This window comes from Aethalodelphis obliquidens, unplaced genomic scaffold (genome assembly GCF_003676395.1).
Source record: "Aethalodelphis obliquidens isolate GAN/ISIS:26980383/991018 unplaced genomic scaffold, ASM367639v1 scaffold14, whole genome shotgun sequence".
In the NCBI taxonomy this organism is placed as follows: Eukaryota; Metazoa; Chordata; class Mammalia; order Artiodactyla; family Delphinidae; genus Aethalodelphis; species Aethalodelphis obliquidens.
The window spans coordinates 36,630,936-36,645,935 of record NW_020837958.1 but is presented as its reverse complement, the minus strand read 5'-3'; the positions used below and the strand labels follow the sequence as shown (position 1 = coordinate 36,645,935).

Here is a 15,000-nt window from a genome sequence, read left to right as displayed (position 1 = left end):
GGCGGAATGACTGGAGGGCTGTCAGGAGCTCTGTCAGGTCAGGGGGATGGGGGTGTCCTCAGCCCTTGATGGTCCCTGCACCCCACCCATTTGCAGTGATCATGAGCCCTGAAGCCAGAAGACCTGGGTTCAAATCCCAGCTCAACTCTGGACCCTTGAGCAGGTTATTGACATCTCTGAGCCCCAGTCTCCTCCTCTGTAAAATGGGGACAGTTAGAGCTGTGAGAAGTGTATGGGTTGATGGTGTCAGGCTATCACTGTTATGATGGGTCTCCGACTTGAGTTTGCTCACCAAGAACTGTGCCGGGGGACAGCTGCTTGTTTCCTGGTGTGCTGGGCTGTGAGAAGTCAGGGAAGGATCTACCAAAGGGACAGGTAGGGGCCCTGCCATTCCTGGGTGACTGAAAGCTGGGAGGGACAACGTTCAAGGAAGTGCACTGCCAGCCTCACGGCATCAGGCTGGAAGTCAGCCTCGCTCTCTCCGAAGGACCTTTAGAACTTCTCTTACTCCCTTTTTCTCCAACCCCACATCCAACTGAAATCACACCCTATCAGTCATACCTTCAAAATACAGGCAGAATCCAGCTGCTCTTCACCACGCACACCCTAATTTAAGACTCCATCATCCCTTGCCTGGATCTTTGCGGTAGTCTCCTGGCCATTTTCCTGCTTGTCCCTCCAACAGACCATTTCTCCCACAGCTGCCAGTAATCTTTAAAAACAGAGGTCAGATCATGTCATTCCTTAGTGGCTTCTCAGAGTGAAACCTGCAGTCCTCACCAGGGTCCTTGAGGCCCTATGTGATCTGCCCTGGCCCTCCTCCTCCACCCTTGTCTCTCTCCTGCTCTCTTACGAGATAATTCTGTTCCCACATGTGAGTCTCCTTGCTGTTCCCAAATATGCCAAGATTCCTTGTACCCCAGGGCCACTGGGCTCTCGGTGCCCTCTGCCTAAGAAGGCTCTCCCCAGATACGTGCATTCATCCCTTGACTCGTCACTTCGCCCAGGTCTCTGCCCGCATGTCACTTTATCCATGAGCCCTCCTTCCTGGTTACTATCTTCTTCCCCTACTAAATGTATTTATGGTACTTATTATTATTTATAGGACTTATCATCATAGCACTGCATAATATTATTTAAAATATTATATAATAGTAGTGTGTGTGTTTGTCTCTCCCATCGCATGTAAGCTCCACGGGAGCACCTATGTTTTTTTCATGGATGCATCTCCAGCCAATAGGACAGTGCTTGGCTTGTGGTAGATACTTGGGAAACACCTGTTGGTTACACTGAATATGAACACCAGAGTTCAGTGAAGCAACCTCCCAGGGGGGCCAGAACAGGAGAAGGCAGAAAGGGTCTGAGCCGGACTTGTTTGTGCTGGGTCTTTCCCACAGACACAAGGCTTTGTTCATACAAAGTCTGGGGAGTGGCAGCAGGCCACTTTCCAGATGTCTCATGGCCTGGAGATGCCTTCACTCAGATATGATCCCCACCTGCTGTGAAGGAAGGAGGCACACGCTCAGGGCTCTCAGCTCTTTCTCTGAGCTGTGGGTTAAGGGCTGGGTGCTAATTGGGCCCCCGGAGAATCTGGAATGGTTCAGGTGGCTGGTGACAGATGGGAGCAGGGGTCTGGCATCCCACTGAGACACACAGGCCTTGGTTTGGGCGCTGGTCCTGGCTTTGCCACTAACTCACCCTGGGACACTGGGCAAGACTTTGTCCCTCTCTGGGCCTCAGCCTGCCTATCTCTCGAATGGGACTCAGTAAGCTCCAAGGCTGACTTTGACTGTGATCTGCCTTCCAGATGAGGAAACTGAGGAGCAGAGAGGTTCAGTGACTGGCCTGAAGTCGCACAGCAGCATTAGTCATAGAGCTGTTGGCCCCAGGCCCTTCACTCCCACCTTTCCGTCCCCCTGTACCCCTGTGTTCAAGCTCTGACCTAGAGAGCTGGTCTTCTCTTCTCGTATCAAGACTTATTTCCCAATTAGGCTTCGAGCCCCTCAGGGCAGGAACCACAGCTGGTTCTTGCTTCTCCCAGTTCTTTAGGATTACGCAACCAACAGGTCCCGGATAAAGGCTTGGCAAATGAAAGAGCTGGGTTACCCAAGGGAGACGGCAGCAAAGCCAAGATCCCAAGGTCTTACTGGTTCCCCCGGAGACTCCAGATGCTAGGATTTGAGTCATTCATTCACTCATCCAAACTACAGTTGCCAATTACCTGGTATGTGCCAATTTCCACTAGAGCGCTGGGAATCCAGCAGTGACCAAGACAGACAAGGTCCCTGCCCCTAGGAGCTTATGTTCCAGTGGGAAGTAGCAGATCAGCAAGGACCAAATCCAGACACAGAACAATTTGAGATCAGGACGAGACCTATGAAGGAAACAAAAGAAAGAGGCAGACAGTGACTGGGGTGGAGCTGATTGAGATCAGGCGGTCAGGGTAGGCCTCTCTGAGGAGCTGAGACCTGCAGGACAAGAAGGAGAATCCCACTAGGCAGAGGGAAGAGAAAGTACAAAGGCTCTGAGGCTGGGAGGACCTCAGGGTGCATGAGGAAAAGAAAGAAGGCTGGGGGGGCTGAAGGAGGCACGTGAGGGCACAGCTGGGCAAGGTGAGCCGGAGAAGTAGGCAGGGGCTAGATCACACCCGGGTAAGGAGTTTGCATTTTACTTGAAGTGAGTTGGGCAGTCTCTGGGGGGGTTCAGTAAAGGATGAAAAGACATAATCGATGTTTCTAAAGGATCTCTCTAACTCTGCAACTTCTTGCTGTCGCTAGTAGAGAAGCCTCCGGAATCTGTGGTCCCTTGCCCAGGGGGAAGGAAGCCTTTGCTTCCAGGCAGCCAGAGGTTGTAGTGGCTGACAGAGGCAGGGCAACTCACCAGAGAACTGCACCTGAGGCTCTGGTCCAGAGGAGCGCTGCCGCATCCCACCCCCGCCCCCGAGATCCCATCAGCCTGCCCCCCTCCCGCCCAAACGTCCCATGGGTGTTACAGAAAACTGTGCCTGCAAGATGTCTAGGCCCTCATCCCTTGATTATATTAACGCCAAAATGTATTAAAGAAGCATGGTAGAAATGCCATTCTAATTGTTTCGTACACACGCCACTGGGAGGGAACTGATTGGACACAGCTCACAGGCAGTATGTTAATACGCTATTTTCATATGATGATAGCTTTGCATAATCTTCCCTTCTCCCAGCTTTGCAGGGACCTGTTGTTAACCAAGCCCCAGGAGAGAGGGGGAAAGGCAATCTGACTTCAAGTCCACTCCCCGCCACATTAATTAGTCATGTGGCTGGGGAAAGGTGTGTGCACTCAGTACAAAGTAGACTTTATAATTTATACACCAGCTGTTTCCGTCCATTCTCTTCCCTGCCTGCCTCTAATGAAATCATGTTACCAGAGAACTGACTGGCGTGAATTGAGCCTTTAATCCCATTGACCCTGGCCTGGCTGGTGGGGCCCAGGGGAGGGGGTGGGGCCTTTCAGCGAGGGGCTGTGATGCGAAGACCCTGGCAGGCGTGACCCTCCCGCCGCCCCCCACCCCAGGCCTGCCAGCCCACACAATGGAGCGGCTTGGCACAGGAGGAGGTGCTGGGAGTGCGGCCCTGCCTGGCTGAGCAGCCCTCGCGGGGATCCCTGGAGGCCGGGATGGCTCACATTTATTGCCTCATCTTCTGAGATCCAGCGAAGCACAACATTCTCATCTAGGTTGTTCTTTTACTCAGAGAACAGGCCAGGCCAGACTGCACAACCAATGAGCTAAGGCTTGCTTTTCTGGCCATGGGGGTCGCTGGGAAAACAGAGACATGATTCCACGGAGAGAATGCTGCCCCAGCCCCCCAGCAGCAAACCGAAACTCTCCTGACCCAGGAAGCTGACTCCGAGCCCAGGGGCCCCTTCCTGGAGAGGAGGGGTAGAGGCAAGACAAGGGGACAGGCCCTAGTCCTGGTTCTGGCGTGTCCCAGAAAGGCAGTGACGAGAATGATGTGTCTCTTTCCCTGCCCCCGCCCACCCCAAAAGAAAAACAAGCAAGATCAGGCATCCGGAGCCACTCAAGCAAATGCCTGCAAAACAGAGCGCATTTGGCGAGCGGGAATAAACAGGGCAATTAGCACCGTGGCAGTCTCTTAAACAAACACATGGGACCAAGTCAGGGGTGGGGGAGATGCATCTGTCAGAGGGGCCAGAGGCTACAAAGACGAGGCTTGAGGTGAGGGAAGCTGAAAATAAGAACTGTCAGGCTAAGATGCTGGGGTGGGCAGATCTGAGTGTGGGACAAAGAAATGGGGTAAGGTGCTAGGATAGGGACTGGAGGGCTGCAGGAGCAGGAAATGCAGGGAGGGCGGTAAGGTGGGGTGGGATAAAGGTGGGGACAGTGTGGCCTCCTGGCTGCCATCTTCAATTTATTGGAAACCCTGATATCCTCATATGGATGTGAGGGCCTTCTGTCTGGGAAATCAGTGAGGTGAGACGTGGCATCCTCAGGCCTCATTTCCCATGAGAGCCTGAGTGAGCAACCTCTACCCAAGCCCAGGTACACTCCCAAGTCTACTGCCCGTTGCTTGGCCTTGGCTGTCACCTTCTCCTCCATCTGGAATGGCAGCCTTCTCTTCTTCCCCCAGCTAAGTCCTAGACCCTTCAAGGCTCAGATCTGATGTCACCTCTGCCTTTCCTGATTCCCCAAGCTGGTCTGGCTGACCCCGACACAGCCTACATCTCTATCTTCCCCACTCCTTGATGGCAGCGGCCATCTCTGCATCCCTTGTAGCTAGCATGGGGCTGGACAAGGTGGCCTGGAATGGGTCTCCTCCTTTGGCTGGTCCTCAGTTTACTCATCTGTAAAATGGGTTTGGTGATCTCTTAGAGCCACTCTGTCTGCCCAAAAGCCCCAACTGGATTCTCTCAGGCCGAAAACCACACGCTCTGTCCTGATAAAAGGAGGGGAACTCTGTTGCGGGCATCCAAGCTCATTTATTACCTCTGAAATAGCCAAAGTACTACTTTTGTTTAATGGCATGAAAAAAAACAAACTGCAAGCAGTCCTTTTTTAAATGAAAGTGTGGGGATCATCAGGGGAACCTATCGAGGGAGGGAAAATGAAGTTGTCATTTTTTTTCAATGTAATTAAACTTGGTTTTCAAAAAATCTCCTGATCTGAAATGTGACTTACGCTAATTACTTCTGGTGGCTGCAACATTGATTTCAGTGTTAAAGCTAATGGACTTAATGGACGTTGCTTTCCCCTCAGACATGGCTTGGGGCTCCTTGCTGGAGGTCCTGTTTGTCTACCACGAGGGGCTTCTGCTGGACCCCCTGAATCCTCTGTCATCAGCTTCTGCTGCCTGAAGCCCTGCCCCTTCCTCTCTGTCCAGCCCTGGCTCTGGGCTTGAGGCCTCAGGGGAACAACTGTCCCCTTTTCCTGTAGGTGGGTGGGGATCAGGCACCTACTTTGTTCTCCCACAGTGCTAGTGCCCGGTTGGAACAGGGGGCGCAGAGAAGGAAACGGCAGGTGGTCCCTATTCCTGGAGCGCTCATGGCCTAGAGGAAGCCTGATAGGAGCCAAGGCCTGGGGCTGGCAGGGCTGAGATTGGGAGCCTCAGGCTCTCTCAGCCCTGAGCCCTCTGAGATGGCCTGGTGGTGGTTCTAGGAGAAAAGAAGAGGGAGAAGCAGAGATGGGCCAAGAAGTTCAGGGCAGCCTTGCTCCCTGGAAGACGGGGTGCAGGAGCTGGGTAGGAAGGCAGAGTATTGGAGTGTGCAGGGCAGGGAGGTGGGCCTACGGGGCAGGAGAAGCAGGTTGGCATGGCCAGGCCGCAGAGTTCTCCATGGGCAGCGGTGGATGGTAGGGGGTCTTGGAGGCCAGGAGGAGACTTGGGATGTGGTCTTCTGTCTTAGCCAGAATGAGACGGAGCCTTGGTGTGACAGTACAACCTGACAGCTGGAGGACCCTCTCTCTCCGCCAGGAAGAACTGCTTCAGGATGCCCTGAGGGCAGGCCGGGCCAGCTGCCTCTGCTGGTTGGCCACCTCCAGAGTGCCTCAAGTTCCCCCATTAAAATGTCATCTTAACTGGGAGTCTGGGGTGCTTTCCTGAAGGTCTGTTTTCACAGGAGAAGCCTTTGGGTTCTCCCTGACCAAAGGGTCACAAGGTCTAGGGCACAAAGTTATAGTCCTGAGTACACACGTGCCTCCTTCACAAATGGGACCTGCCTGTGCCTGGCAGAGGCCCCCGGGGGCAGGGGCACACGCCTTCCAACATGCAGCCGCTGAGGACACTGTGCATAGGCAGAGCTAGTCAGCAGGAAGCTGTACTGGCCAGAGAACTATTTCCTGAGGTGGAATGCGGGTAAGTCATGGCCCTGTGGCCACCAGGAGGCAGCCCTGAGTCACTGGCCAGAAACCGAACTCCTGGGAAGCTGAGGGGCCAGGCTGGCGTGGAGGGGCCTAATGGGGGCAGCACAAGGGGTCTTGAAGGGGCAGTGAAAGATAGAGCCGGCTAGGGTCAGGGTGGGAAGGGCCTTGATGACCAGGCCAAGGAGTCTGGACTGGATCCTGTCAGGAGACAGGGGGAGGGAAGGGCCTTCTTGATACGAACCCCCCGGGGGGCAGAGGGGAACAGTGGGCTCCAGGAGGGAGAGTGAGAAGAAAGCCACTGCGGGAACCTCGTCAGCCACGAGGTGGGTTTGATCTCACCGCTCTGCCCTCTCCCTCAACTTCCCGTCCTCTGAGGCGGAGTATGAGGTACATTTCACAAGGGTACCCCACAAGTTTCTCTCAAACCCTCCCAGTTCTCTGCACGTCCCACCCCTCAGCCCAGGCCACCACCATCTCTCCCCTGGACTACAGCAAAGCCCCTCTCCCTGCCTCTCCAGGCCCCGCATCCCACCTCCTCACACCAGCCTGGATGAGTTTTATGAATCCGAGATCTGACCTGTCTCTCCTCTTTGAAATTGCAGTAGCCAACACTCATGGAGCCCTTGCTACAAGCCAGGTACCCGCTTTATGCATTTTAGGTGAATTAACTATTTTAAACCTTGTAACAATCCTCTGAAGTTGACACTATTATGAATCCCCAGGGTTATATGCATGAAACTGAGGTCCAGAGAAGTTAAGTAATTTCCCTGAGGTTACCCAGCTAGTAGTGGCTAAGCCAAGATTTGAACCGAGACTACGTCCACTTCTGCCTCTGTGACCCCTGTGAGTCTGCTCTCAGTGATGCAGCCAGTAAGCCCCTAATCATGTCTGAGTCCTTCAGTAACCTACAAGACCCTGTGCAACCTGGTTCTCCCTTCTTCTCTGCCCCCTTCACTCCCCCTTCCTCACCACACAGTGTCCTCGTGGCTATTCCTTGAACAGGCCAGACCTCAGGGCCTCTGCACTTCCTCTTCCTTCTGCCTGGAATGCTCTCTGTGTGTCTGCTTGCCTTGCTCCTCCACTGCTTTTATGTCTTGGCTCAAATATCACCTTCCCAGGAAGGACCCTGAACCCTCTACTTAAAATTGCAACTCTTCCCAATACTTCCTATTTCTCTGCCCTGCTTGATTTTTCTACATAGCCCTTAGTATTGCCTTCTGACATATTATACAATCTGGTTATTATAGTATTTGTTATCTTTCTCTTCCCACTAGAATGGAAACTTCATGAAGACAAGGACTGTTGTCTGTTTTATTCATTGCAGTATCCCTAGTACGCAGAACGGTGCCTGGCACATGGTGGTCACAATAAATATTTCTGAACGAATGAAAGTATTCTCACAGCTCTGTACCTTTGTCCAGGTTGTTCCATCTCCTTGGAATGCCTTTTCCCCATCGTGCCCCCCAAATTCCTAAGTGCCCTCTCTGTGACCACCTCCAATTGCACTTCTGTCAGGAAACCTTGAGCCAGCCTCCCCCAGATGCTCGCAGCCCAGGAAGTTGGTCCTGTATCACCCACTACACGCACCGTCTGTACTGTGTGGTATGATCCCTGCATTTGACTCATCACAGGTGGGGATGGGGATACTCTGCCAGAGGACAGACTGGTGCCCGACTCATCACTTGCTGTCAGAAGCCAAGCTCCCCTGCTGCCCAGCAGATTCAGATGAGACAAACCCCACAGAGCAGAGGTACCCAGGGGAGAGGATTCATCAGCACCGCCCCCCACCCCTTTACTGCAACTTGTGGTTCCAGACGTGCCTTTGCAGTTCTCTGGGACTTTGCTCCTCTGGTTTCTCCTCTGATCCCTGGGACCTTTGACTCTTCACTCCAAGTCCAAATCTTCAAACTATTCTGTACCTCTCTCCAACCTGACCCTTACCTTCCCACCAATCTAGGTCCAACTCAGCTCTGGGCCCAGAGTCTAGGTTCACCATGTTCAGCTGTAGAAGTTGTACACTGCACAATTTAAAGGGGGCATTCATATTGTAGTCTATGTAAATACCACTCCCTGGAGCTTGTGCAATGCCAAATAGCACAACCAGCCTAGCAGACCTGCTGGACCCCCACTCATAGTAACTCCTTGGGTAACATCTCCACTGAGACAGCAGTCTTTGGGCCTTTCTGGGGGCCACGCCCTGTTCTACTCGTGTCAGACTTTACCCACTCTGCTGACCACAACCTAGCTGAACTGTCTGAAGAGAGAGGAAGGTTTGAGAAAGAAGGATGCTCTGGTTCTGAGTCTCCCTTCCCTCCTGTGGGAGAGGCTAAGCCTGCAGAGGGGAATGAGGAATCCCAGCTGAGAGCAGCAGCCTCCACGGACTGGGAGTTGAACCAGTAGCTAACCAGTTTCTGGGCCCTATAAACCTGATGGAGAGACAAGGAGATCCGGTGCGCAGGTTACTTTGGGGATCATTCCTGGGCCAGCAACAGTAACCATTGCAGTCACTCCCATTTATGACCGTTAACCACACACCAGACAAGATGGAGGCTATCACGATGCCCGTTTTACAAACGAGCACATCAAGGCTATAGAGGTTTCGTGACTTAGGCCCAACTCGTAGTTAAGTGGCAGAGTTAGGATTTGAACCCAGGACCATCTAGCACCACGTCCTACATTCTCAGCCACCCTGCCCTCCCTCCTGTAGCGCCTGTGGCCGCTGAACACCTGGTTGAATATGCGTACACCCTCCACCCCCAGCACCCAGGTGCAGACGTGGATGTTAAACCGCGCCCAGTCCCGAGGTACTACCTGGGTAAAGCATGGCCAGTAGGTGGGTGGATTGGGTGGGGGCCATTTCCATGCACGTCTGAAGATCTGAGGAACAGGACATGGGAGGCTGGGCCTCTCTTCTCCTGACGGAAGCAAGCGCCTGAGTGGGTTTCTAACTGAGCGGAAGTCAGGCTAAATCTGCTAGCTCCCAGGTGTTAGGTTGCTTCCCTTTTGGCTGGAAATTCGACTGTGGTTGATTTAAAATCCTGACACCTGTGTCCATCACCCCAGCCTCCACCATGATTACCGTCCCTTTAAAGTTCTAAATCCCTGTACTTGTGCAGTGTCCTTACCCTCTGATGGGCCGGACCTATGTGAGCAGGGAGATTGGGTTATTATGTAGAAGAGTTATAATAAGAAATATGACTGCAAAAGCCAAGTCAGTTGAAATTGGACTATAATTAAATGCTTAGAAAATTCTATGCTTGGCTCATTTTAAAATCAAGTGCTTCTTTGTAGCAATTTCCTTTCTTTAATTACAATTTCCTGTCTAGTTTGACATTTACAATGCAATCTTGGGGGACATGTTTGTGATTTATTATTCCTGCTCCTATCAGGATATCACTGTGCAGAAATGAGTTTATAAAATAAGAGCTCAAATTATTATGGCCTTTGACCAATAAAGCAGGCTCATAATTTCAGGCCTGAGAGAAGATTACCATTTTTGACAACCCAAGGCAGAAATAGTGGAGAGGGGGAGGGCACAGTTTAGGAATTCACTCTATGTTCAAAAACATTGCATCGTCTCCTCGGGGAAGGCCAGCTTTGGAGGCAGAAGAACATATTAATAACGCTTCAAATATATACAAGCCTTCGCAGCTTTGAAGAACTTTCACTGTCGTTGATTCATATCATCCTAGAGTTAGACAGGCAGGCATCATTATGCCCACCTTACATAGGGGAGCATTGATGCTCAGAGAAGTTAAGTGACTTGCCCAAGGTCATAAAGCCTATAAGAGGGGTCTTAGAATCAGCACTGAGGTCCGACTTAGTGAGTCCTTTTCCCACAATATAATAGCTGACCTAAAGGCCTGAGAAGGGACCTGAGACACAGAAGATACCCTCAGTGCGCATCCAGGCAGAGAGTCCTTCTGTCCCAGTTTCAGGGGTTTTGACCAACCCCCAGAGCAGCACTGCCCATGACCCAAAGGAGGCCTCTGGGACTGTGGCCCCAGCTCATGAAAAAGGCGACATCATTTCCTTTTTTCTTTTTCCTTTCATCTCAGGGTTTTCCCTAGAAATTTGGGAGTACTTACTGGCCTGCATCATGTCTTGTTACCCTGGGCTGCAAAGTGAGACTTCCAAGCCCAGTGTATGAGGGTTTACCTTCATGGGCACATGTGGACTTTCAGTTGCTCAGCTACATGATGCCCAGACATCTGCACTTGTTTGGGGGAGGGTGTTGTGTGAGCACCTGTGCACATGTGTGCTGAGTATAGTACATGTGCTGAGTATAGGAGGCATAAGGATGCTTGTACAGAGTGTGCCTTATTACCCAGGCCATTAGACATAATCTAAAGACCAGAAGGCCAGTGTGGAGGCACAAAGGGATGTGCATCAAAATCGCGAAGGACTCAGTTTCAGTCCCTCTGGGAAGGCCTTGAAGAGAATGGGAAACACAGAGAGAAGTTGGGTCCCCTGGGGGTTGTCTGTGGACCCTTCATCCTTCTATTCCTTAGAACTTCCTGCAGTGAAGGCTCCCATCAGCCTGGTCCCCAGCGGGGGGAGGGGGGGGTGACTTCTGACCAGGTCAAGTATGCCCACTGGCCCCTCTCTGAGTCTGGAGAGTCTCTGGGGAGTGAGCATCCCACTCCCTTCCAGAATGCCACCCGGCTCGGTGCCCTGATCAGGAAAGGGGCGACACCATCTTGGTGATGAGGACCACAGGAGGTGGGGCAGGCCTGGGAGTTGGTGATGAGTCTAGCTGTGGACACAGTGAGCTGGAGGCACAGGTGGGACATCCAAGGGGAGGTGTCCAGGCGGTTGCATGTGTGGGTCTGGAGCCTGGGGAGAAGTTCTGAGCTGGGCTTGTGGGTTTTGCCCTGCCCCATAACACCTCGCTGTGGCTTTCAGCCTCAGTGCCCCTCCCCAGCTTTGACTGTGGCTGTGCAGCCAGGATCGGGACAGATCAGCCTACCCCTAAGGCAGGCTGAGGCAGTCGAGCCGTGGCCATGGTGGCAGCGAACACCTGGTTGAAGTGGGGTTCGTGGAGCTGCTGGCCTGGGTTTGCTCATAAACAAGCCTTCTGGGCCAGGAGCAGGGGTTCCTGGGGCGCTCCCTCCTGCCCCTCTGTGGATCCCCTTCTTCCCCTTTGTCTCACTTGAAAGGAGTCATTATGGGAGGTAAATCCCCATCTCTGGCTTTTGGCCTCAGATTAAGTCTGTCCAGAGACTCATCTGTTGCCTGTGAAAATCCCTTTATTACTTCAAAACAATTTTAAAGCAGAATATATTAAGATTTTCGAAGAAAGAGAAAGAATCATATCCCTACAGCAGGATGCTCGTTATGAAAGTCAAACGGGCGGGCCAAGGCAATCCTCTTACACTGCCTCCCTCACGTCAAACGGGGAGATGGCGCGGGGGCTCGGGCCCACCCCTCTGAGTTCCGAGGAAACTTCTGACCCTTGGACAAAGTGCTGCTCTCCTGAAGGCCGTGGCAGGACTGGCATTGCCTGGGCCAATCTGCACTCGCTTCCCTCCCCAACGCATGTACACACTCACCTTCACACCAGCACATCCACAAGCATGTGTGCACGCGCTGGTCCCTCCCTGTCTGCAGTTACTTCTTTGAATCAGGGAGGAAGCCTGGAAGGCTATTTGATCTCTGCTGTTCAAAGGAGAAAATGAAAGCTCAGATGGCGGAAGTGACCCTTCCAAGGTCAAGCAGGACCAGATCTGAAGTCGTCTTCTTCCACGGGCAGGACTCTCCGCTTAGAACTTCCCAGACCTCCAAGCGTAGGTCTGCGGCTCCTCCCAGGTTCCTGACTCTGTGAGGAAGGCCAACCTGGGCCCAGGTGATCCTGGGTCCCTAGCTCCTCCCTTGTTGAGTCTGCGAGGCCTCCGGTCCTATCCTGCCCAAAGAGACAGAGAATTAGGCCAGGCTAATGCTGCTGCCCTAACCCCACCCCATCCCTCTCCTGAACCAGCCCCTTCAAGCCCCAGCACCAAACTGGGACAAAGGCCTGCACAGGAGGAGACGGTTTCCAGAACCCATGGAAATCCATCCACCCGTGCATCCGTCCTTCCATCCACCCAACAAGTTCAGCTACACCGCAGCTGCAGCAGAGAGTAAGGCAGCCACAGTTCTGCCCTCAAGCTGCTCGCAGATCTGTGAGAGGACAGGAAAATAGTCATTGCAACCCAGTGTGTTAAGCATCGTGACCGGAAAAGTACAGGGAGCTGCGGGGTGGGGGTGGGGGGGTGGAGGCACAGGCATGTCACTTATCCAGCCTCCTGAGCCATGACAGATGGAAGAGCTAGCCACACGTTCCCAGAGAGGAGGGAGGTTGGACAGTGTATGACCAAGTTCTTTCCAGATGTTTTTTGGGAGCAAAGGTAGGGGGTGGGGGTGGGGACTGGGGCCCAGGACTGCCTCTGTGGAGTGCCACGGAGTTACTAGGAAGCCCTTGCCTGGCCTCACCCAGAGTCTACCGACGCCGACTCCACAGAACATCCACTGTAATTCCTCCACTGCACATTCATCAGTAGAGGGCCCTTCTCTAAGAACCGCTTAAATACAACTAACACTTCAAAGATGCCTGCCACACCTCATACTAAATGCTTTAGGGATATCATCTCCCTTGGAGGTAACGGAGCAGGTGCAAATTGCTCTGTGAAGCTCAGGATACAAGCAACGGAACTTTATCTTATTTTTCTAACACAAATTAAATCTGGTGCCGGCCCAAGCTCACCAATGTTCGTGAGAGATCCAATGCCAGTCATTTGTAGTGTGCTTTCTCTTCCCCTTCTTTTTTTTTTTTTTTTTTTTCGGTACGCGGGCCTCTCACTGTTGTGGCCTCTCCCGTTGCGGAGCACAGGCTCTGGACGCGCAGGCTCAGCGGCCATGGCTCCTCCTGTCTGAGGCTCATAAGTTGGCCTAGTGTTCTGGGATCCCCTTTGGTCACCCAAGGTCTTGGTTGTCAACAAGCCCAGCACTGTGTGTCCTTCTCACTGGCCACTGGGAAGGGTCCGGCAGCCTGCCGTCCCTTTACTCTCCTACCAAAGCCCTGCCAGTCCCTTGATCGCCTGCAGGCGGACCCAGCTCTGTGACAATTCAGAAATTGTGCATTCACTGGGAAGATTAGGCCTGATTAAGAAATTCATGCTAACGAACTGTGCTTAATTGGATTTGGGGAAGGACACAAAATGGGCTGCTTGACATTCCAGGGTCCTCAGCACAGTCCTGGGGCCTCCCTGGTTCCTCCCGGCAAGGCTGACCATATCAGCCGCCCTTCTCCCCGAGTGCCACAGCCTTCGGCCTCTTAGCCTAGTAACCGGGAAGTTATCTGCCTAATCAGACTAATTAGCACTGGGGACACAAAGTCATAATCTACAAAGAATGCAAATGCCAGTTTTACAAAATGAAAACGCCATATGTGCAGTAATTAGCAAACCACGGGCACATTTTATAAATCATATTTATTAGTTTGTAAACAAATTAAGCTCTAAATGCAATGAAAGATGCCATTAACTGGGACTGCAGCAGTGGCAGTGCTGAGCAGGCCTCAATGTGGGGGACTGGGGGTACAGAGTAGAAACTGACCCAGGGCCCCTGCCTGGGAACCCACCAACCTCCCTCTAATCTCCCTTCCAGCCCAGCAGCCTTGGTGTGGGAGGCAGGGGTCTGTGCCCTGGCTAGCCGAGATCCATGGACCACCTGTCATCCTACCGAAGCCCCCTGGTGGGCTGCCCACCTGCCCAGTATCCCGTGACCCTGGGCTGGTTACCCAGACTAGGGCTTAAACAAATGATTATTCCCACCATGACAACAGACGGCAGAGCCCCAGCTCAGCACCAGACCCCTCTTCCCTTGGTTTTGGAACCATAGGCCTCTGTGTCTACTTACACACCTCTGGGGCTTGAGGAAAAGTAGAGAAAACGTCTCAGCTGAAGGAACTTCATACGCTGACCAAGCTTGCTACGCGCCTCTCAGCTTCTGCTGTCCTTGGAGAAGAGCTTGAGGGAAGGAGGATTTTCCCAGGTTGGTCCTCTCCTGGGTTGTCCTAATGTGTTCTCCTGTTCATCCAGCTGAGGTCCTGCCTATCTGGAACTCAAAGGGTTGAAATAGAAATATAAGGGTTAAGTTTAAGCTTCCCGGGTACTCCAGATCATGAGAAAGGGTCCCAGTGTGGATTGTGGTAGCCGTGATTTTGTTCTGGTCAGTGTATCATCCCATCTCCCTTCCTTGGTGAACTGTTCCTTCTTGCCTTGGGGAAAAAAACCTCCTTCTGCCCCATATGACTATGATAAGGCTTTCAGTCCAGGTGTCCGGCACCACCTCCACCACAAGGCGGGCATGTGATCTAAGTTATTGCACTGCATGCCCTGTACCCAGTGACACAAGTTGGACCCATCACTCTCTTTATCCAGATTTTCTGAATAGAGAGAGAGGGATTGTCAACTTCAGAATTACATAGGTGGTTCACACTTTAATGGTCTGATCTTGTCTATACAAGGAGCAATGACAATCGATTATATAAAGAGAAAACCAAAAGCTCATAGGCAGTTTCAAAAATAAGATTAACAACTCCATGAACCAGAACTGGAATAGAAATCCTGTATATATATATATATATATATATATATATATATATATAT

General features: G+C 52.3%; 1 protein-coding gene across 1 annotated transcript in view; it reads right to left on the bottom strand.

The window, feature by feature from the left end:
- LMO1 (LIM domain only 1) overlaps window positions 1-15,000 on the bottom strand; it is an 88,581-nt gene that overhangs the window by 55,575 nt on the left and 18,006 nt on the right. The window contains exons 4-7 of the mRNA XM_027115467.1: window positions 14,253-14,446; window positions 11,905-12,254; window positions 2,222-2,374; window positions 562-712 (exon numbers count right to left, since the gene is read on the bottom strand). The gene's annotated coding sequence lies outside the window, so the exon portion shown is untranslated. The remainder of the gene's footprint in view (window positions 1-561; window positions 713-2,221; window positions 2,375-11,904; window positions 12,255-14,252; window positions 14,447-15,000) is intronic.